This window comes from Palaemon carinicauda, chromosome 6 (assembly GCF_036898095.1).
Source record: "Palaemon carinicauda isolate YSFRI2023 chromosome 6, ASM3689809v2, whole genome shotgun sequence".
NCBI lineage: Eukaryota > Metazoa > Arthropoda > Malacostraca > Decapoda > Palaemonidae > Palaemon > Palaemon carinicauda.
This window is the reverse complement of record NC_090730.1, coordinates 147,865,785-147,887,572: the sequence shown is the minus strand read 5'-3', so window position 1 is coordinate 147,887,572 and position 21,788 is coordinate 147,865,785. Positions and strand designations below refer to the sequence as shown.

Here is a 21,788-nt window from a genome sequence, read left to right as displayed (position 1 = left end):
TTTTTAAATATTAAACTTAGCCGGTGAATATATAAATAGCTGATTCACACCCATGGTGGTGGGTAGAGACCAGTATTATCACAATAAAGGCGTATATGCTCAAGAGTTTTTGAAAAGTATTTCATAAAAACAAACTTAAGTATAGGTACCTGGTAAGGAAGCTGACTCTGATGATTACTCTGCCTCATTAGTCCGCTTTCCTCACAAAGCCCAGCCATCCTCTCAGGATGCTGAAAGACTCCCAGGAGCTGTTATATCCAGGGCGAACACCCCTATAACAGGACCTCATCAAAACCCTTAATCTGGGCGCTCTCAAGAAACAACATTTGACCACCCGCCAAACCAAAAAGATTGCGAAAGACTTCCTAGTCTTCCGTACAACCCAAGACAAGATTAAAAACATTTCAAGAGAAGATTAAAAGGATATTGGTATTAAGGGAATGTAGTGGTAGAACCCTCACCCACTACTGCACTCGCTGCAACGAATGGACCCAGTGTGTAGCAGTCCTCATGATGAGTCTGGACGTCTTTCAAGTAAAATGAAGCGAACACCGACTTGCTCCTCCAAAAGGTCGCGTCCATAATACTTCGAAGGGATCTATTTTGCTTAAATGCCACCAAAGTCGCTATCGCTCTCACTTCGTGAGCCTTGACCTTAAGCAAACTACGATCCTTCTCACTTAAATGAGAATGTGCCTCCCGGATTAAAAGTCCAACAAAGTAAGATAACGCATTCTTAGACATGGGCAATGAGGGCTTCTTAACGGAGCACCATAAAGCCTCAGAACAACCTCGTATTGGTTTAGTTCTAGAAAAGTAAAACTTAAAGAGCTTTAACGGGGCACAGCACTCTTTCAACTTCGTTACCTACGATCTCCGAAAGACTAGGTATTTCAAAAGATTTAGGCCAATTACAAGACGGAAGTTCGTTCTTGGCCAAAAAACCAAGTTGAAGAGAACATATAGCTTTATTTGTCGAGAAGCCGATGTTCTTACTAAAAGCATGGATCTCACTGACCCTTTTAGCCGAAGCCAAGCTCACCAAAAAAAGTGTCTTGAGGGTAAGATCCTTCAGGGAGGCTGAATTTAAAGGATCAAACCTGTCTGACATTAGGAACTGTAGGACCACGTCTAAGTTCCAAGCAGGAGTTGAAATACGACGCTCCTTAGAGGTCTCGAAAGACTTAAGGAGGTCTTGGAGATCTTTGTTATTTGACAGATCCAAGCCTCTATGTCTGAAAACAGAAGCCAACATGCTCCTGTAGCCTTTAATGGTGGGAGCAGAGAGGGAGCGAACATTTCTCAGATGCAGGAGAAAGTCCGCAATTTGCGCTACAGAGGTACTGGAAGAGGAAATAGAGGAGGACTTGCACCACTCTCTAATTACCTCCCACTTCGACTGGTAGACCTTGATAGTAGATGATCTCCTAGCCCTCGCGATCGCTCTGGCTGCCTCCTTCGAAAATCCTCAAGCTCTTGAGAGTCTTTCGATAGTCTGAAGGCAGTCAGACGAAGCGCGGGGAGGCTTTGATGAACTCTCCTTACGTGAGGTTGCCGTAAGAGATCCATCCGTAAGGGCAGACTCCTTGGGACGTCTACCAGCCATTGAAGTACCTCTGTGAACCACTCTCTCGCGGGCCAGAGGGGAGCAACCAACGTCAACCTTGTCCCTTCTTGAGAGGCGAACTTCTGTAACACCTTGTTGATGATCTTGAACGGCGGAAATGAGTAAGCGTCCAGGTGAGACCAGTCCAACAGAAAGGCATCTATGTGGGCCGCCTCTGGATCTGGGACTGCAGAGCAATAAGTTGGGAGCCTTTTGGTCAGCGAGGTTGCAAAGAGGTCTATGGTGGGCTGACCCCAAGTCATCCAAAGACTCTTGCACACATTCTTGTGGAGGGTCCATTCTGTAGGGATCACCTGACCCTTCCGACTGAGACAGTCCGCCAAGACGTTCAATTTCCCTTGGACGAACCTCGTCAACAGTGAGATGCCTCGATCTTTTGACCAGATGAGGAGGTCCCTTGCGATGACGAACAGAGCGTGGGAGTGAGTGCCTCCTTGCTTGGAGATATACGCCAAGGCCGTGGTGTTGTCCGCATTCACTTCTACCACCTTGTTTCGAAGAAGACTCTCGAAACTCGTCAGTGCTAAGTGAACAACCAACAGCTCCTTGCAGTTGATGTGAAGGCTTCTCTGATCTGTCGTCCAAAGACCCGAACATTCCAGATTGTCCAGAGTCGCTCCCCAACCCAAATCCGACGCGTCTGAAAATAACACGTGGTTTGGGTTCTTGACTGCCAGGGACAGACCTTCTCGAAGACGTATATTGCTGTCCCACCAGCTCAGGCAAGTCTTGACTGGTTCGGAGATCGGGATCGAGACCGCCTCCAAAGTTTTGTCCTTGTTCCAATGGGAGTCTAAATGGAACTGGAGAGGGCGAAGGTGAAGTCTCCCTAGAGAGATAAACTGTTCCAGGGATGATAGCGTCCCTAGGAGGCTCATCCAACTTCTCACAGAGCAATGGTCTTTCTCTAGCATGAGACGGACTTTGAGCAAGGCTTGCTCTATCCTGGTGGCAGACGGAAAAGCCTGAAAAGCTAGACTCTGTATCTCCATCCCCAAATAGAGAATCGTTTGGGAGGGAGTCAGCTGAGACTTCTCTATGTTCACCAACAGGCCCAACTCCATTGCAAGATCCAACGTCCATTGAAGGTCCTGCAGACAGCGATGACGGGACGACGCTCTGAGCAGCCAGTCGTCCAGGTACAGGGAGGCTCGAATCCCCGACAAAAATGTAGAAATTTTGCTACATTTCTCATGAGCTTCGTAAAAACAAGAGGAGCAGGGCTGAGGCCGAAGCACAGTGCTCGGAATTGGTACACCACATTCCTGTATACAAACCTCAGATACGGTTGAGAATCCGGGTGTATAGGAATGTGGAAGTACGCATCCTGCAGGTCGAGAGAGACCATCCAGTCTCCCTCTCTGACTGCTGCTAGAACGGATTTGGTGGTCTCCATCGTAAATTTTGTTTTGACAACAAAAACGTTGAGAGCACTGACATCCCGCACCGGCCTCCAACCTCCTGTATGCTTTGGAACTAGGAAGAGACGGTTGTAAAACCCCGGTGATTGAAGGTCCGAGACTTTCACCACCGCTCCCTTCTCTAGCAACTGAGACACCTGCAGCTGTAGTGCCTGTCTCTTTGACTCCTCTCGATACCTGGGAGAGAGGTCTATAGGGACTTTTACCAGAGGAGGTCTCCGTACAAAAGGTATTTTGTACCCCTCCTTTAGCAACAAAACAGACTCCCGGTCTGCACCCCTCTTCTCCCAGGCCTGCCAGAAGTTGGTTAATCTGGCCCCTACCGCTGTCTGAGGACGTGGGCAGTCAGACTCTGCCACGGGAGGACTTAGATCCTCTCCTCTTACCTCTCTTACTATTGGCACGAGCGCCTCCTTTACTGGGAGCTCTGCCACGAAAGGGCGGGACAAATCTCGTCGCTGGAGTATCGAACTTAGGTCTAACGACATAAGAGGATGAAGAAGGAGCAGCCTTACGCGCTGACGTAGCCATCAAGTCATGGGTATCCTTTTGTACTAGCGACGCTGCGATATCCTTAATCAACTGCTGTGGGAACAAGGCAGATGATAACGGCGCAAAGAGTAGCTCCGATCTTTGACAGGGAGTTACTCCTGCAGACAGGAACGAACAAAGAGTCTCCCTCTTCTTAAGGACTCCTGCCGTAAACGTAGCAGCGAGTTCATTAGAGCCATCACGGATAGCTTTGTCCATGCAGGACATAATTTGCACAGATACATCACGGTCGGCTGAAGAGATCTTCCTGCTCAAGGCTCCCAGCGACCAATCCAAGAAGTTAAAAACTTCAAAGGCCCTAAAGACCCCTTTAAGGAGATGATCAAGGTCCGAAGAGGACCAGCTAACTTTTGAGCGTCTCATGGCCAGACGACGGGGAGAGTCTACGAGGCTTGAGAAGTCTCCCTGGGCAGAGGCAGGAACTCCCAAGCCGAGAACTTCTCCCGTGTCATACCAGACGCTCGCTCGAGAAGCCAGTTTAAAAGGGGGAAAAGCAAAGGCTGTCTTCCCCAAGCTCCTCCTGGTCATCAACCAGTCGCCTAGTAAACGCAAAGCCCTCTTAGAAGAGCGAGAGAGCACTAGCTTAGTAAACGACGGCGTCGAAGCAGCTAGGCCTAGCGTGAACTCTGACGGAGGCGAACGAGGAGCAGCAGTCACAAAATGGTCAGGAAAAAGTTCCTTAAAAATCAGCATGATCTTTTTAAAATCAAGAGAGGGCTGAGCAACTTTAGGCTCCTCTCCATCTGAAAAAGTCCCCAAAGGCATATCAGTTGGAAGGGGATCAGCGACTTCCTCATCCGACGGAACTTCGTCCGACAACTGCCGAGTCTCGTGATACGGAGAGACATGCCTAGGAGGCAACGCTTGACAGGCAATGTCAAGAAGCGACGGAGCAGCAGCAACAGCAGAGGAAACAACGTCACGCCGCGGCTGAAAAGACTGAAAGTCTTGTGACTGACAAGCAACAACAGTTTGAGTTGAATGTCGCTCGACATCAAGTCGAGACTGCATTGACTGCAGGGTCCGAGCAGGCAAAACAACTTCCGACTGCGGTGACAGACGCTCAACGTCACGGCGAGGCAACGGAGTCAGTCGGCGAACGTCAGTGCGGGGCTGCGGTGGCAGCTGCTGAACGTCAGTCCGAGACTGTAGCAAGGGGGGTTCCACGTCACGTGACTGACGTGAAAGACGAGGAACACGACTAGCATCGCGTTTCAAAGCACTAGAAACGTTAGTACTAACATCAAACAGACGAGAAAACACTCGTTTAGGCGGCTGAAGGCCAAAGTCACGTTCATCGCACTGGCGAACCACAAGCAAAGGATCATCGTGAACCTGTCCAAGCTCATAATCTTTCATGAGAGAGGAAAGCTTAGACTTCATGTCCCGCAGAACAACCCACTTCGGGTCAACGGGAGTCGGAACGGGCCGTGACGTCGGTAACGTCTGCGCTGGCAAAACATTGCCTCTACCGAGACCCTCGGACTCCGTGTTACGCTTTCGCTTAACAGGCGAACAGTCATCCGATGACTGCAAGTGGTCAGAGCTGCCCCAATGGCTACAGCCAGGACGCTGGACCTGTCCTGAAGGGACTGACTTTCGCTTTAAGGGCCTAGATACCTTGCGCCTAGGTTTCTTATGCGATAAGTCGTCAGAGGACGAGAAGAACTTAGTCTCACCCGTCTTATGGTAAGGACGTTCTTGACGAGAAACGTCTGATACCAAAGAGGGAACGTCTGTACGCTGGTTTACACCTCTCGCCCCCTTAAGTCCTACGACATTACTTCTCCCTGGTGCAGGGGAGCCTGAAAGAGGTCTCGGACTAGGGGAGCGACAAGCACGAACAGACGAACCCTCGGTCGCAACACTAAACACATTTTGCGCACTTATCACTTTACCACTTAGATTTTCTGCTTTACCACTTTTCAACAACTTTACATCGGACATTAACTGGTTTCGGTCCGAGGCTAAGGACTCAACTTTCTCGCCTAAAGCTTGAATCGCTAAAAACATATCCCGCATAGACGGTTCATGAGTGCTAGCAGGGGGTTCAGGAACAACCACTACAGGGGAAGGATTAGGTTCAGGGGCATGGGAGGAGGAAAATTCCAAAGATCTAGAGGAGCTTCTCCTCACCCTATCTCTTTCGAGCTTACGAGTATATTTTTCATACTCAAGCCATTCGAATTCCGACAAGACCACGCACTCCTCACACCGATCTCTTAATTGGCAGGATTTACCCCGGCAATTAGAACAAACAGTATGAGGGTCGATAGAGGCCTTGGGAAGACGTTTGTTACATTCTCTCGCACACTTGCGATATACAGGAGAAGGGTCAGCCATTTTGAACAACCAAAGAAAATCCAAGTCAAAGCCAAATTCATCAACAAGAAACACAAGCCAAAAAAAGGGTTTCAAGAGTTTTATTGAAGAAACACACCAACACAGCAAACGCCAATAAAACAACCAAAACAAAGTACTTCACCAATTCGGTAGAAAACTCGAGGTCTAAAGCGAGCGGAACCAACTGGAGTGGTTGACAAGTATATGCGGTATCTGGCCGATAGTCGGCGCTGGTGGGCACACCCGCAACCTTCACGGCGATCGCTCGCGAGTTTTTGGATCTGTTGGGCCGTCGGAGACGTCAGCTATTATATATTCACCGGCTAAGTTTAATATTTAAAAACTTACATTAACTGAATATCTCCAGGAACAAAGCCTAGAATGAGTCAAGAGATACTCTTCACATTTACTGAACCAGACGGTGCAATTCTTTTTCTTATTACAAAACTGCTCCTTCAGGTCTTTGCATCAAATTCCTTATCCTAAAGTTGTATTTGCATCTTTCCTCTTCGTTCGAAGCTTGGGTTTCTGGATTTATTATGGAATTTACAATTTTAAACGTCCCATAAATCCTTCAAATCCTCCCATGATATTACAATTGGCTAGAATGTAAAATCCCAAGTTAGAAATAACAGATTAAAAAAGTTTATGGGATAGAGGTACAGTCTTCAGAAGCATTAAATAGACATTCAACTAATCCATATAGTCAATAATACAAATCTCCCATGTACTAAAAACTAACACAAGACAAAACATTTAAAGGTTACTGTGATGTCACGTTAAGCATCAAGTTCTGATTGGTCTATTAAAAAAACATTCAGCATTTATTTTTGCTCATGTTTAGCCTCTGATTGGGTCCCTTGGCAGCGTATTTGCTGGGATGTTCATGATTTCAGGCAGCTCAAATGCTCCAAGGGCAGAATCCTCATCAATGGAATTTTCAACAATATAATCACCTCCTGCAGTATGAATGCGGAGATTTCTTCCAATGATATTCGTTAGTACTAGTGGGTGCTTTTTAAACTGTGCTGCATGCTAATATGTAATGCCTCTAGAATTCTCAGGTGGCACTGGTCAAAATTGTTAATTATTTTGTTACTCAAGACTAAGACATTCTATTGAGATTTTAGTGTGGGCATATGTCACCTGGTTTTTTATAGCTGCTCCCCCTTTATGACAAGATAAGTAGCTTGGAGAGGCATGTAGCCCAGTGGTCATGTCAATACATTCTCTTAGGCATTTACAGACTGTATTCAAACTATTAACCCTTTTACCCCCAGGCTCTTTGGAAATTTCCAACCCTTAATCCCCAAGGGGTTATTTTTTTTCCCAGCACATTTTGCAGTATATTTTTTTTAAATTGCTCTAACAGCCTTAATTTTTGTCATAGATAGGTCAGGTTGGTCTCATTCTCTTGGAAAATGCCTGAATTTTTTCAAAAAAATATAAAAAATATGAAAAAAAAAAATTAGCATTTTTTTGCAAGGACGTACCGGTACGTCCATGGGGGTAAAGGGATGGGTTTTGTGAAACTTATCAGTACGTCCTTTGGGGGTAAAAGGGTTAAGACACCTTGCACCTTTTGAGGCGATCATTATCCAAAGTGTGTTCTTCATGACCAAGTTGGCTATCTGTTTGTGGTAAATACTGTAATTTGGGAGATTCTTATCTCAGGCTTGATTACCATGAGAATTTTTCAGTGTTTTCATGCAATTACCATTATAGCCTTTTAGAAATTGAGTCTTCTAGAGTACATAAAATTATAGAATTATGGTCAATTTTAGTTTCCTTATTCAAAACGAAATTACCATATTGATTTAATGATCATAAGCTTACTAATAAAGTTCTAAAACTATCCAGATGTTATTATTTTTCCATTAATAGTTAATATGATATTTTAATTATAAAATAAATTTTTGAATATACTTACCCGGTGAATATATAATAGCTGCTGCTCCAGCGGCTCGACAGAAAACACACACAAAAACTCGCGAGCGATCGCTATGAAGGTTGCGGGTGTGCCCACCAGCGCCAACTATCGGCCAGATACCGCATATACATGTAAACAGACCCAATTTTTCTCATCCCGCTGGGTCTCTATCGGGGAGGAAGGGGGGGGCCTTTAATTTATATATTCACCGGGTAAGTATAATCAAAAATTTATTTTATAATTAAAATATCATTTTTAAATATTTAACTTAGCCGGTGAATATATAATAGCTGATTCACACCCATGGTGGTGGGTAGAGACCAGAGTTAATTAAGTTTACAGCGTATATGCTTAGAGTTTTTGACAGTTATATCATAACAAAACCCAAATATATAAAGGTACCTGGTAAGGAAGTTGACTTAGACGATTACTCTGCCTTATTAGTCTGTCTTCCTCACGAAGCCCAGCGATCCTCTTAGGATGCTGAAAGATTCCCAGGAGCTGAAGTATTAAGGGCTGCAACCCATACAACAGGACCTCATCAAACCCCTAATCTGGGCGCTCTCAAGAAATGACTTTGACCACCTGCCAAATCAACCAGGATGCGAAAGGCTTCTTAGCCTTCCGTACAACCCAAAAAAACAATATTAAAAACATTTCAAGAGACAGATTAAAAAGGATATTGGAATTAGGGTAATGTAGTGGTAGAACCCTCACCCACTACTGCACTCGCTGCAACGAATGGACCCAGTGTGTAGCAGTCCTCGTAGAGTCTGGACATCTTTTAAGTAAAATGACGCGAACACTGACTTGCTTCTCCAAAAAGTCGCGTCCATAATACTTTGCAGAGATTAATTTTGCTTGAAGGCCACGGAGGTTGCTATAGCTCTAACTTCGTGCATCTTAACCTTAAGCAAACATCGGTCTTTCTCATTCAAGTGAGAATGAGCTTCTCGTATTAAAAATCTGATAAAATATGACAAAGCATTCTTTGACATAGGCAATGATGGTTTCTTAACTGAGCACCATAATGCCTCAGATTTACCTCGTAATGACTTAGTACGAGCTAAATAGAACTTAAGAGCTCTAACAGGACATAATACTCTTTCCAGTTCGTTGCCTACGATCTCTGATAAGCAAGGAATATCAAAAGATTTAGGCCAAGGACAAGAAGGCAGTTCATTTTTGGCCAGGAAACCAAGTTGAAGTGAACAAGTGGCTTTTTCTGTAGAAAAGCCGATGTTCTTACTGAAGGCATGAAGTTCACTGACCCTTTTAGCCGAAGCCAAGCACACTAGGAAAAGTGTCTTGAGGGTGAGATCCTTCAGGGAGGCTGAATGTAATGGCTCAAACCTGTCTGACATGAGGAACCTTAGGACCACGTCTAAGTTCCATCCAGGAGTTGCCAAACGACGTTCCTTAGAGGTCTCGAAAGACTTAAGGAGATCTTGGAGATCTTTATTGTTGGAAAGATCTAAGCCTCTATGTCGAAAGACCGAAGCCAACATGCTCCTGTAGCCCTTAATCGTGGGAGCTGAAAGGGAGCGAACCTTTCTCAGATGTAAAAGAAAATCTGCGATTTGGGCTACAGAGGTACTGGACGAGGACACAGATGCTGACTTGCACCAGTCTCGAAAGACTTCCCACTTCGACTGGTATACTCTAATGGTAGAAGCTCTCCTCGCTCTTGCAATCGCACTGGCTGCCTCCTTCGAAAAGCCTCGAGCTCTTGAGTCTTTCGATAGTCTGAAGGAAGTCAGACGAAGAGCGGGGAGGCTTTGATGGACATTCTTTACGTGGGGCTGACGTAACAGATCTACCCTTAGAGGAAGACTTCTTGGAAAGTCTACCAGCCATTGAAGTACTTCGGTGAACCACTCTCTCGCGGGCCAGAGGGTAGCAACCAACGTCAACCTTGTCCCTTCGTGAGAGGCGAACTTCTGCAGTACCTTGTTGACTATCTTGAATGGTGGGAATGCATTAAGTCCAGAAGAGACCAATCCAGTAGAAACGCGTCTATGTGGATTGCTTCTGTATCTAGGACTGGAGAGCAATAGATTGGTAACCTTTTGGTCAACGAGGAGGCAAAGAGGTCTATGGTGGGTTGACCCCAAGTGGCCCAAAGACTCTTGCCCACGTCCTTGTGGAGGGTCCATTCCGTGGGTATCACCTGACCCCTCCGACTGAGACAGTCTGCCAAGACGTTCAAGTCCCCCTGGATGAATCTCGTCAACAGGGAGATGCCTCGATTTCTTGACCATAAGAGAAGGTCCCTTGCGATCTCGAGCAGCGTGAAGGAGTGTGTGCCTCCTTGCTTGGAGATGTACGCCAAAGCTGTGGTGTTGTCTGAGTTGACCTCTACCACTTAGTTTCGAAGAAGCTTTCGAATATCATCAAGGCCAAGTGGACTGCTAATAGCTCCTTGCCGTTGATGTGCATGCTCTTCTGACTTGAGGTCCACAGACCCGAGCATTCCCGACCGTCCAGGGTCGCACCCCAACCCAAATCCGACACGTCTGAGAACAGCACGTGGTTTGGGTTCTTGACTGCTAGGGATAGTCCCTCTCTCAGACTGATATTGCTGTCCCACCATTTCAGGCATGCCTTTACTGGTTCGGAGACTGGGAATGATACCGTCTCTAACGTCTTGTCCTAGTTCCAGTGAGAGGCTAGATGGAACCGGAGAGGCAGAAGGTGTAGTCTCCCTAGTGAGACAAACTGCTCAAGGGATGAGAGAGTCCCTACGAGACTGTTCCAACTCCTGACTGAACAAACGTTTTCTTTTCAGCATTAGTTGGACTTCGAGCAGGGCTTGTTCTATTCGGTGGCAGACGGAAAAGCCCGAAAAAACTGGACTGCAAATCTCCATCCCCAAATATAGAATAATCTGGGATGGGATCAGTTGGGACTTTTAGGTTGACCAAAAGTCCCAACTCCCTGGCCAGACTCAACGTCCAATGTAGATCCTGCAGACAGCGAAGACTGGACGATGCTCTGAGAAGCCAGTCGTCCAAGTACAGGGAGGCTCGGATCCCCGATAGATGGAGGGATTTTGCCACATTCCTCATGAGCCTCGTAAACACGAGAGGAGCAGAACTGAGGCCAAAGCACAGGGCTCGAAACTGGTACCCCACATTCCTGTAAACAAACCTCAGAAACTGTTGGGAATCCGGGTGTATAGGAATGTGGAAGTATGCCTCCTGAAGGTCGAGAGAGACCATCCAGTCGCCTTCCATTAATGCTGTCAAGACAGCCTGGTAGACTTCATCGTGAAGTTTGTCTTGACAATGAACACACTGAGCGCACTTGCCTCTTACGTACTCCTGCAGTGAACATGGCTGCCAGATCATTGGAGCCATCCCTGAGGGACTTGTTCCTGCAGAGAACGTGGCTGTCAGATCATTGGAGCCATCCCTGAAAGCCTTGTTTATGCATGACATAATTATACAGCAAGACTTCAAACGCTCGAAAAAAACTCCTAACAGGAGATGGTCTAGCTCTGAAGTCGACCATAAAATCTTGGAGCGTCTCATGGCCAGGCGCCAGGGAGAGTCTATGAGGTTTGAGAAGTCTATCTGGGCAGAGGCAGGAACTCCCAAGCCGAGAACTTCTCCCGTGTCATATCAGACTCTCGCTCTATAAGCCAGCTTAAAAGTAGGGAAAGCAAAGGCTGTCTCCCCCAAACTCCTCCTGGTGATAAACCAGTCGCCTAGCAAACGTAAAGCTCTCTTAGAAGAGCGAGAGAGCACTAGCTTATAAAACAACGGCTTCGAAGTAGCTAGGCCTAGTGTAAACTCTGACGTTTAGGCGAACGAGGAGCAGCAGTTACAAAAAGATCCGGACAAAGATCCTTAAAAAACAGCATGATTTATTTAAAGTCCATAGAGGGCTGAGCAGCTTTAGGCTCCTCTCCGTCTGACAGAGTCCTCAAGGGAATATCAGTAGGAGGGGGAACAGCAACTTCCTCATCTGAAGGAACCTTGTCTGACAATAGCCGAGTCTCAAGCAAGGGAGAGACCTGCCGTGGTGGCAATGCTTGACAAACAAGAGTCCACACGCAAAGGAGCAACAGTAGCAGTCAAGGACGCTATGTCATTTAACTGCTTAAAGGACTGACCAGCAACAACCAACAGGTGCGGGAGGACGCTCGACGTCAACTCGAGACTGCCTTGACTGCCTAGACTGAGCAGTCAAAACAACTCTTGACTGCGGTGCTTGACGCTCAACATCAAAACAAGTCAACTTCGCTGGTTGGCGAACGTCCTGAACGTCAACAAGAGCATGCGGCAGCGGCTGAACGTCCACAAGCGGCTGAAAGTCAACACTGGACTGCATCGAGTGAGGCTCTACAAAACGTGACTGACGTGACTTTGTAACGTCAACGTCAACAGGACGTTGTCAATAAACAGGTTATTTGACCAAAGGAAAAAACTGAAAGGTTTTTCAATTAAAAAGTTCCTTTAAAATAGTATTTAAAACATTTAAGCTTTGAAAGAAGAATGAACAAAACGTCAGAATCGATTTACTCTTTCTGCAAAGTGAAACCGTGATACTCTCTCTCTCTCTATCGAAACGATAGAGCGCAAACTGCGTAGCATAAAAAAACTAAACGTTAGTTCATCTTTGAAACAGTACGAAGACTATTCAAAGAAAATCTTTCATAAAATATCTACTAAAAAATATTCATTTAATAAGTTTTAAATCATTTGCTCTGTAAAAGTTATTTACGATTGAAAGGGCTCAACGTTGTTTAACTTCGGTTTCCAAGTTAGAACCGCCTATTCTCAGGAAAGGTCGCATATAAACAAATCATTAAAATTTATCTTAATGTTTATTATAAATGTACTGTAAAGCTAATCGAAGAGGCCTAATAAAGGCGGTTGAGATATAAAATATATAGAGGAAAATCTATAATTAATTTATAACGTGATAAGATAATTGCTAAAAGCCTAAAACACACTTCCGTACTAGGGGAAGGGTCGGCCATTTAAAAGTCAAAGAAAGTCCAAAAAACAATCCAAAGTCATCAAAAATTAAATCTATCCAAAAACGAGTTCAAGATTTAAGTTGAAGATAAATCACCTGCACTGCGAAAGCTCAAACCAAAAGGAAGTACTTCACCAAATATGTTGAGAAAACTCCAGGTTATACAGCGAGTATTGATACGTCTTGTCGTTAAGGCCGACAGAGAAAAAATTGGGTCTGTTTACATGTATATGCGGTATCTGGCCGATACTTGGCGCTGGTGGGCACACCCGCAACCTTCATAGCGATCGCTCGCGAGTTTTTGTGTGTGTTTTCTGTCGAGCCGCTGGAGCAGCAGCTATTATATATTCACCGGCTAAGTTAAATATTTAAAATTTTATTTTACATGCACAATTTTTTAAAGATTCAACTTAGATCATAAAGAAAAATATACTTACAGCAACAGCAATCTCTGGAAATTAAGCATATTCTGAATTAGAAGACTAGATATTCACTGAACCAAAGCGTGCTATTTCTCCCTATAAAAAAATTCAGGTTTCTTCAATTTTGTAATAAAGTTTCATTTCTCTCTTTCTTCTCCATCAGACTTAGGTTTCAAGATTAGTTTTTGTGAAATCCAATTAGAAGAGCATCCCAGGAGCCTTCAAAACATTCCATGAAAATACCTAAAATGCAAAATGAGATATTAGAAATTACATTTAAACTGTTTAAGGATCAGTACAGTGTCTTCATGCAGCACTATAAAAGTTCTGGCGGTAACCTTAATCAACTAACCTTATAAAAGATTATACAAATATTTACTTTCTTCAAAAACAAACACTAACTATATCATGTAGGAAAAGAATTTGTTAAGCATGTGGGCAAGGCTTAAGCTACAGATTTGTTGGCCTTGGGGGGTGAGTTAGTAAAGAGATCCCCATTCCCCTGGTAATTTCAAGGCAATTTTCAATGTATACTTAGTTTCTGACCCTGCTTTAGAGGCCCAGGACCAATTATCAAAACGGTCCCCATCTCATCTGCCCTTAGCTACACCTCAGCATGTTTATGAAGGTTATTGGTGCACTACTAGGATTAACAAATCTCTTTTTCAAACTGACTTGTCGACAGTAAGAAACCAGTATTCATTATAACTCTTCAAAAGGGAGTTATTCTTATGTTCATATACAGTATAGGAGATTTCTTCCTCGAGCTGACAAAATCAGGAAAAAATCGGTAGTTCCTTGAAATAGGCTGGATCTGTGATCTGCAAGTCCTCTTTAGTAAGCATTCCTTTCACAGCCTACACCGTAGTTAACTACTGATGAAGATTCCACCCTTCGAGAGCTTGGGGAGCAATCTGGATGCACTGACACCATTCCCAACAACCACTTGCTCCCAACAGACACTGCCCTACATGCTGCTCAAACAGGCCCAACATTGAATACTGTACTTTATTTAGAGAGAACTAATCCACCAACTAGCGCTCACCGCTACTGCGACATCACAGTAATTCTCTCACCATCTAAACTGCCCAACAAAGTACAACCCCTCTCAACCTTACACATTCCCAACCTCACTCCCATTCAATAAAAACTAACACTGATACTTTATATCTATATCCAATTACTTAAAATTCCTTACCTTACAATACAGCCATTTCATGTAAATATTGTAATTGCAAGTTTTGACTATAGTAACCTAAGCAGGATTTAAAACCCTGTAGACCTGAGAAATTAAATTGACCATAGTTTTGTTGTTACACTTAACGAGATTAAAAATGAAAATTTTCAAGGTCCTTTAGAGGGGGAATAAGTTTTTAGCGTGAGCTGGATGACCGTTTAATAGTTTTAACAAGCAGTTAAGTAACATGTGGGAGTGAGGGGGGAGCCACTCCCCTAACCTGACAAAATTTATCATAATCATTATCATCATCATTGTTAGTATCATTATCATCATTATCATTGTTAGTATCATTATCATTATCATAATCATAATTATCCCTATTATCATCATTATTACCATTATTACTAGCTAAACTACAACCCTAGTTGGAAATAATAGCCAAGTGAGCGGAGGAAATAAGGATATAAACTACAATAAATGAACCTTTAACTTAAAATATAAGAACAGTAACAATATTACAATAGATATTTCATATATAATCTATAAAAAGAGACACGTCAGCCTGTTCAACATAAAAACATTCACAGAAAGTTTGAAATTTTGAAGTTTCACCAATTCAACCACTCGATTATGAAGATCATTCCAAAACTTGGTCACAGCTAGAATAAAACTTCTAGAATACTGTGCAGTATTGAGCCTTATGATGGAGAAGGCAAAACTATTAGAATTAACTCCATACCTAGTATTATAAACAGGATAGTGCTATCTGGAAAGATCTGAATGCAAAGGATGGTTAGGAATATGAAAAATCTTAAGCAACATGCATGACGAACTAACTGAACGACGATGGCAGGCACTAATACCTAGATCAGGAATAAGAAATTTAATAGACCAAAACTTTCAGTCCAACACATTAAGATGAGATTCCGCTGAAGACCAGACAGGAGAACAATACTTGAAACAAGGAAGAATGAAAGAATTAAAACTTCAAAATAGATTGATCACCAAAACTCTTAAAAGCACTATCAGCTCAGAACAGAGGGCTTATTGAGGAGGGAAGTAGAATCTAAAGGACTGGTTTGTATTGTTAGGAAAAATATATATTACTTTACACAGTTGTGCAAATACATACCATCATCCTTTAGGTAGGGAGAGACTGCTAGAGATGGCTCCAGCAACATCCTATCTTTCTATCACTGGAATGAATAGGCTGATAGGTCCAGCCTGACCAAGAAGATTGGTTATGTGGTCAATGGTAGGTCCAGCCTGACCAAGAAGATTGGTATGTGGTCAATGGAAGGTTCCTTTCCCCCGAAGTGGGTTGCAGTCCGAATTAATATACCTGGCTTATGACTACCAATGAGCTTTTATATACTTCACCACCCTCCTCCTCATCTAGGGAGGATAGAGGAGAACTTCTCTTGGTTTAAAAGAAAGGAGCTCAGAAGTGTAGTTGACCAGCAAGTCTGTTCCAGAGTAATTCTTCAATTGCTTCACCCCATAGAAAACATGCTTATCATCCAGTAAGAGTTCTAGGCTTGTTACATCACTATACTTGAGCGACCACCACAAGACCAAGCGCAATGGCATCCAGGAATATGTAGATGCTCCTGTAGAAAAAGGTTGAGAAGGTGGTCTGGTGCATAAACTCAATCCTTAAACACACGGAAGACTGCAAGATTCCTCTTAAAGGCTACGGTGAGTCCTAGCCTTTATTTCCAGTCCTAGCTGGTACCTGAACATAATCAATCAAAAGTTGAGGCGTATGCATTATGAATAGACTCCCCTAGTCCAAAACTTTGTGTTTTGGTTCTGGACACCTTTCTTGGCTCTACCCGTGATAAGAAAGTTGCCGACACAGGTCAAAGTTGTAAGGTCTTCTTCAGATAGCACTGTAGAGCCCTCACAAGCCTTCTCTATACCACTATGCTTCATTTAGAGGGGAGGGAGCACAGCTCCAACCTTAAGTCATGCCCTAATATGGTCCGAGTTTGGCAATGAGCCCTGGCACTACAATAAGGGGCTCCTACACCTCTCAGAATGGGAGACTAGCGCAGAGTCCAAGTCATTCACCTAAACTCTTCGCCAGCTTTTCTCGACGAACATTTACTCACTGATTTGGTCTAGAGATAATCTGAACTAAGAAGAATCCCTTCCAAGATTTAAATTTTAAAGGATGGCCCAGTTTCCCTAGTTAAGCGAGAACCAAGAGACTTTCCTCGAGATCTTGCCAAGGAAGAACAGGTTACTATTTTTCATGAGGCCATCTGGGATCCACCAGAATCTTTGTCCCAGCATAATCCACATGGTAGATTAGCAGACTGAACAGGATTGAAAGGAGGATGGGTGTACAGTAATCCTACTTGTGATCTCAAAGGTGTTGGAAGGAGGCTTTTGACACAGACCATGGGACTGGGTTGGCAAAGAGAAGCCACAGTTCTTTCTATTGAGTGACCAGGTCGATCCCCAGAGAACCTCATATAACAGAAGAATCTCTTTTGCTGGGATGCAGGTAGTACTGATCCAACAAACCTTCCTTGGCTACAAAGTGCTGTACAGTATGTGCTAGTCCATTCCTCTTGCCCAGAAAGTATTTGCCTGACAACTCACCTGCAAGGAATGCCAGCCAAATGCTGCCTCAAGAGGATTGTCCGCTATTTCATGTATTTTTTGTTCTAATTATTCAAAATAAATAATTTCCATATATGTTTTAGATAATATATATAATACCTTCACCATACTAAAATTTAGTCATTTCAGCAAAAACTTTCAGATTTGTAAAAATCATTATCTTATTTTCATCGTCTAGATGCAAAAAAAAATATTAAAAGGAAAACCAAAATTCTGTCACACAGAATTATGGGATTTTTATTCCTCTTTACAATGATATCTTTCTAAAATTGAACAATAAATAACCTAGTAACAGCTACCAACATGCAATTAAGTAGGTTTTCAAGTTACGAGCTCCCAAAGATCTGCTATTTTCTTAGAAAAAGAAAATGTTATTTTTATTAATAAAATAAATTTTTGAATATACTTACCCGGTGATCATATAGCTGCAACTCTGTTGCTCGACAGAAAAACCTACGGTCAAAATACGCCAGCGATCGCTATGCAGGTGGGGGTGTACATCAACAGCGCCATCTGTCGAGCAGGTACTTAGTACTCCAAGTAAACAAAGAACCAATTTTCTCCTCGGTCCACTGGGTCTCTATTGGGGAGGAAGGGAGGGTCCTTTAATATATGATCACCGGGTAAGTATATTCAAAAATTTATTTTATTAATAAAAATAACATTTTTCAATATTAAACTTAGCCGGTGATCATATAGCTGATTCACACCCAGGGGGGTGGGTAGAGACCAGCATTACATGTTTACATTATTATGAGCTAAGTATTTTGTATTTCATTTTAGCAGTTATTCAAAATAACAAACATAAAATAAATAAGTACCTGGTAAGGAAGTCGACTTGAACAATTACTCTGCCTTTTTAAGTACGTCTTCCTTACGGAGCCTCGCGATCCTCTTAGGATGCTGAGCGACCCCTAAGATCTGAAGTATCAAGGGTTGCAACCCATACAACAGGACCTCATCAAAACCTCTAATCTAGGCGCTTCTCAAGAAATGACTTTGACCACCCGCCAAATCAAGTAGGATGCGAAAGGCTTCTTAGCCTTCCGGACAACCCAAAAACAATAATAAAACATTTCAAGAGAAAGATTAAAAAGGTTATGGAATTAGGGAATTGTAGTGGTTGAGCCCTCACCCACTACTGCACTCGTTGCTACGAATGGTCCCAGAGTGTAGCAGTTCTCGTAAAGAGACTGGACATTCTTAAGATAAAAAGACGCGAACACTGATTTGCTTTTCCAATAGGTTGTGTCGATTATACTTTGCAGAGATCTATTTTGTTTAAAGGCCACGGAAGTTGCGACAGCTCTAACTTCGTGTGTCCTTACCTTCAGCAAAGCTTGGTCTTCCTCATTCAGATGGGAATGAGCTTCTCGTATTAACAGTCTGATAAAATAGGATAAAGCATTCTTTGACATAGGCAAAGATGGATTCTTAACTGAACACCATAAAGCTTCAGACGGGCCTCGTAAAGGTTTTTAAATAGAACTTAAGAGCTCTTACAGGACATAAGACTCTTTCTAGTTCATTTCTAACCATACGATAAGTTTGGAATATCGAACGATATTGGTCAAGGCCGAGAAGGCAGCTCGTGTTTGGCTAGAAAACCAAGTTGTAGAACATGTAGCCGTTTCGGATGAGAATCCGATGTTCTTGCTGAAGGCATGAATCTCACTGACTCTTTTAGCTGGGGCTAAGCATATCAGGAAAAGAGTCTTAAAGGTGAGATCTTTCAGGGAGGCTGATTGTAGCGGTTCGAACCTGTCTGACATAAGGAATCTTAGTACCACGTCTAAATTCCAACCAGGTGTAACCAAACGACGCTCCTTCGTGGTCTCAAAAGACTTAAGGAGGTCCTGTAGATCTTTATTGTTGGAAAGATCTAAGCCTCTGTGACGGAAGACTGATGCCAACATGCTTCTGTAACCCTTGATAGTGGGAGCTGAAAGAGATCGTTCTTTCCTCAGATATAAGAGAAAGTCAGCTATTTGAGTTACAGAGGTACTGGTCGAGGATACGGATACTGACTTGCACCAGTTTCGGAAGATTTCCCACTTCGATTGGTAGACTCTAAGGGTGGATGTTCTCCTTGCTCTAGCAATCGCTCTGGTTGCCTCCTTCGAAAAGCCTCTAGCTCTCGAGAGTCTTTCGATAGTCTGAAGGCAATCAGACGAAGAGCGTGGAGGCCTTGGTGTACCTTCTTTACGCGTGGCTGACGTAGAAGGTCCACCCTTAGGGGAAGTGTTCTGGGAACGTCTACTAGCCATCGAAGTACCTCGGTGAGCCATTCTCTCGCGGGCCAGAGGGAAGCAACTAGCGTCAACCTTGTCCCTTCGTGAGAGGCGAACTTCTGCAGTACCTTGTTGACAATCTTGAACGGAGGGAATGCATATAGATCTAGATGTGACCAATCTAGTAGAAAGGCATCTATATGAACTGCTGCTGGGTCCGGGATTGGTGAGCAAAATATTGGGAGCCTCTTGGTCATCGAGGTTGCGAAGAGATCTATGGTTGGCTGGCCCCAGGTGGCCCAAAGTCTCTTGCATACATCCTTGTGGAGGGTCCATTCTGTTGGAATTATTTGTCCCTTCCGACTGAGACAATCTGCCATGACATTCAAGTTGCCTTGGATGAACCTCGTTACTAGTGAAATGTCTAGACCTTTTGACCAGGTGAGGAGGTCCCTTGCGATCTCGTACAATGTCAGAGAGTAGGTCCCTCCTTGCTTGGAGATGTACGCCAAAGCCGTGGTGTTGTCCGAGTTCACCTCCACCACTTTGCCTTGAAGGAGAGACCTGAAGCTTTCCAGGTCAGACGTACTGCCAGTAGCTCCTTGCAGTTGAAATGCATTGTCCTTTGACTCGAGTTCCATAATCCCGAGCATTCCCTACCGTCTAATGTCGCACCCCAGCCTACGTCCGATGCGTCCGAGAAGAGAACGTGGTTGGGAGTCTGAACAGTCAGGGGAAGACCCTCTCTAAGGTTGATATAGTCCTTTCACCAAGTCAGACAAGACTTTATCTTCCGGAAACCGGGATCGAGACCGCTTCTAGCGTCTTGTCCTTTTTCCAGTGAAAAGCTAGATGGTATAGAAGAGGACGGAGGTGTAGTCTTCCTAGTGACACAAATTGATCCACGGATGACAGTGTCCCTACCAGACTCATCCACAGCCTGACTGGGCAGCGTTCCTTCTTCAGCATCTTCTGGATGGATAGCAGGGCTAGGGGTTGATCGTCTTGTTCAGCAACGTCCTCATCAGAGGGTTCCTCATCCGAAACTGATGAAGAAACGGCAACGGAGTGGGCAACGTCTGACTCGCTGAATCCGGTTGCACTGGTGGATGCGTGACGGAGCCGGACGCAATATCATGGCACTGCTGCACAGTCTGTGAACTGTCAACAACCATGGGTGCGCGAGGAAGTACAGCGTCAACCCGAAACTGTCTAGACTGTCTGGGTTGTGCAGTCAACACCCTACCGGGTTGCTGAGGTTGACGCACTGCGTCACAACAAGTCACCTCTGCTGGTTGTTGAACGTCTTCCTAGTGACACACTGAACGTCAACAACCACCTCCGAGCGTCGCTTAACGTCAACGTGCGACTGGCAACCCACACTGGGTCGCATCGGTGGAGGAACCACCTCAACTGGCAGACGCGAGTAGGATACCTCAGCGTCAACAGGGCGCACAACCAACCAGTTGGAAGGTTGTTGGCCAGAAGGTTCTTCTCCGCATTTAAGTCCTCTATCAAGGACACAAGCTTGGACTGCATGTCTTGCAGCAAAGCCCATTTAGGGTCTACGGGAGCAGGTGTGGCAACAGACGGGGTTAGCGACTGAGGCGGAACCATTTACCATCCCTGGAAGCCTTGTTATGTGTGACATAATAGTACAGCAAAACTTCAAAGGCTCGACAAAAGTTGAGAAGTTGACCTGTAAACAACTTGGAGCGTCTCCTGGCTAGGCGCCAGGGCGAGTCTACCAGAATTGAGAAGTCTATCTGGGCAGAGGCATGAACTCCCAAGCCGAGAACTTCTCTCGTGTCCTATCAGACTCTCGCTCTATAAGCCAGTTTAAAAGAAGGGAAATCAAAGGCTGTATCCCTAAAACTCCTCCTGGTGCAAAAACCAGTCGCCTAGCCAACGTAACGCTCTCTAGGAGAGCGAGAGAGCACTAGCTTAACAACAACGGCTTCGAAGTAGCTAGGCCTAGAGTAAGTTCTGACGTTTAGGCGAACGAGGAGCAGCAGTTACAAGATCCGGACGAAGATCCTTAAAAAATCATCATGATTTAATTAAAGTCCATAGGAGGCTAAGCAGCTTAAGGCTCCTCTCCAAATGACAGAGTCCTCAAAGGAATATCAGTAGGAGGGAGAACAGCACTTTCTCATCTACAGGAACCTTGTCCGATAAAAGCTAGGTTATCTCAGTGAGTCTCTCACTGGTGCATTAGTAGCAGACCAGAAGGCAACGTCATGTAACTGCTTGACAGTCTGTGAACTGTCAACAACTGAACTGTCAACCACAACAGGTGCGTGAGGACATACAGCACTGGTGCATTAGTAGCAGACCAGAAGGCAACGTCATGTAACTACTTGACAGTCTGTGAACTGTCAACAACTGAACTGTCAACCACAACAGGTGCGTGAGGACATACAGTGTTCACTCGAGACTGCTTTGACTGTCTATACTGAGCAGTC

General features: G+C 44.3%; 1 long non-coding RNA gene across 3 annotated transcripts in view; it reads right to left on the bottom strand.

Moving 5' to 3' along the window:
• The window catches only part of LOC137642223 (uncharacterized), a 77,883-nt gene that overhangs the window by 22,730 nt on the left and 33,365 nt on the right, over positions 1-21,788 (bottom strand). For all 3 annotated transcript variants that reach the window (XR_011044703.1, XR_011044704.1, XR_011044705.1), the window contains exons 2-3: positions 13,297-13,524; positions 6,292-6,545 (exon numbers count right to left, since the gene is read on the bottom strand). This is a non-coding gene — a long non-coding RNA (uncharacterized lncRNA). The remainder of the gene's footprint in view (positions 1-6,291; positions 6,546-13,296; positions 13,525-21,788) is intronic.